This window comes from Tupaia chinensis, unplaced genomic scaffold (genome assembly GCF_000334495.1).
Source record: "Tupaia chinensis unplaced genomic scaffold, TupChi_1.0 Scaffold000292_1, whole genome shotgun sequence".
NCBI lineage: Eukaryota > Metazoa > Chordata > Mammalia > Scandentia > Tupaiidae > Tupaia > Tupaia belangeri.
In genome coordinates this window covers 1,861,065-1,863,693 of record NW_006159777.1, presented here as the reverse complement: position 1 = coordinate 1,863,693, position 2,629 = coordinate 1,861,065, and positions in this window count along the sequence as shown.

The following is a 2,629-nucleotide window of genomic DNA, read 5'->3' as shown; positions in this document are numbered from 1 at the left end:
CTATTTGTAGATTTTTGAGGAATCTCCAAATTATTCTCCACAGTAGTTGGACCAATTTACATTCCCACCAGCAGTATAAAAGAGTTCCCCTTTCACCACACCCCTGCCAACAGTTATCATTTTTTGTTTTTTTAATCTTAGACATTCTGAGTGGGGTTAGGCGAACAAGCTCCTCAGGTGGCTCTGCAGTACTCGTCCTTGGGTGTATTCTGAGAAGCTCTGTTGACAGAATACAGGCCACCATTATTCCCGAGATGCAAGTGTGGACGTTAGGGTGCATCCCTTGCATGTAGTGGTCTGCACTGAGGCCTGAGGGGGCGGTTAGGAAGCAGGAGCTGGGTCCATGGAGCCTCCATCTGTCTTTGATTGCTCCTCTGAGCTCTGGAAGAGGTAATCTGTCCATGTCACAACATGCTCAGGGACCCACTTCTTGCTCACACTCCCAGACCTTCCATGCTTGGAGTGACTCCCCATACAGCCAAGTCAGGAACCTAGCTGGCGTGCATATCCGGGGAGCAGGGGAGTGGGGACGGTGGGAACAGCTGAACACGGGGCTGGGCCGGCAGCCCCAGGACGCCCTGCCATCTGCCGGAAACCTGGCTTCTGATGTTCTTTGAAAGTGGAAAAGATCATGACTCCCTCTTGCTTTGGACTGGAAACGGAGCGTGTCTGCCTCCTCTACAGCTTCCCAGAGCTGCGTCCCCAAGCCCCGTGTGGACCCTGTGCCCCACCTCCGCTCCCACTGGGAGAATTGGCACCTGCTGCTTGGGAACTCCCAGCGTGGCTCTGATCGCATGGTATCCACATTGCATCTTTCCCACTTGGTTACCGTCTGGCCATCAGAGATGAGTGGGATGCCCTGGATGTGGGCCTCAGGGCCAGGTACTTTCCTTCTCGGCATTTCACCTGCACACTTTGAACACCGAGCCTAGAGCAGTGCTGGTGAGAGGCTCTGAAAGACCCACTGGCTCCTGGGAGGCAGGAGGCTGCAGACACGCTGACCCTCCTGCGCTCTGGTTCTCTGTGGAGGCAGTCTCCAGGAGGGCCGTGGAGACTGGGGGCTGTGTGTGTGTGTGTGTGCACATGTTTAGAGATTGGAATGCAGGTATTGGGGTGACCTTCCATTTAAAGGAGAGTGATTTCTTCAAATTAGCTTTAAAATTATGTGAAAGGAATATGTTAAAGGTCCTTTCAGGCAATAATGCACTCTGGAACTTTATATATTTTAAACTGGTTGCCATTGGTATGCCGTTTGGTATAAGGTACTCTGTCTTGCTGTGTGTGTGTGTGTGTGTGTGTGTGTGTGTGTGTGTGTGTGTGTGTGTGTTCGAGGGTAGAGGACCACCTTTTACCCCAAACCTGCCCCGGTGAAGACTATGGACCGAATTTCCAGAAATGCCAAGAACTTAATGTGGTATTTTTGTATGTTTCAGAAGATTCTGGGCCCTGAAAACCCACCATGCCCTACAGGTTAAGAAATGCTAGTCAAGGCAGAAAAGAAATGTCCTATTTCTTGAGAAGAAGATGGAGAGAAAACCCAGAAAAGGCAGCTGTCAGGAGGTCGGTGACTACCCACATGGGGGCCACAGAATTGATTGAAGCGCCTTAAACTGGGAGCTCTGCAGAAACTGGACTTCTTTATGTGATGTCTGAACGTTTGAATGGTTTTCACTCTAGCCTGACAGGGATCAAAGTGTACATGAGAATGAAAAACAATCACTAATAAACGCATGTCTAATGTCTAATTGTGCTCACTGAAATGCACCTTGTACTCACATATTTTGGGTGCCTATTAGATATATTGCACGGTGGAAGGGTGGAGGAAAGAACTGATGCTTATTGATTAGCAAGGGCTTGAATCTTCTGACTGATTCATTGTCTTTCATAGTAATGCTGTGGCATGTTCATTTTTTATGCAGTAAGGAAATAAAAGCTCAGAGAGGTTAGGTTACTAACCCAAGCTCACACAGCTGGCAAAGTGGCACTGAGCTTGGTTTCAGACCTGCTTGGCAGCAAAGCCCCTGTTCATAACCTCTTGCCTCTGCCAGTGGCCTTGACCCACCCTCTGCTAGGTGCTAGGCAGGGGTCACAGAGCTGAACTGACTCTGTAGCTCCTTATCCTTGTGACGATCAGCCAGGGTGGCAGAACCAATGAAAATTGTGTCCCGCTTGGCAAGAAATAAAGCGGTCATTCAGTGTTAGATGGTTCCGGCAGGCAGGTGTCTGGTACCTCCCCCACGCACCTTCCACTGCAACTCTTACTTCGCTTTCCTGTTGTGGCTTTTCCTTCATCAACACTCATTGCCCCCCTGCAGCATGTCCTGGTGCCAACGGGAGCAGCACTGCTTCCCCATGGCATGCCCAGCCAGCCCTCCCAGGGCCCTGCCAGGCTGTTGCCCACAGCACACCCAGCCCGTCCCTCCCAGGGCCCTGCCAGGCTGTCTCCCACAGCACGCCCAGCCCGTCCCTCCCAGGGTCCTGCCAGGCTGTTGCCCACAGCACACCCAGCCCGTCCCTCCCAGGGCCCTGCCAGGCTGTCACCCGCAGCACGCCCAGCCCGTCCCTCCCAGGGCCCTACCAGGCTGTCGCCCGCAGCACGCCCAGCCCGTCCCTCCCAGGGCCCTGCCAG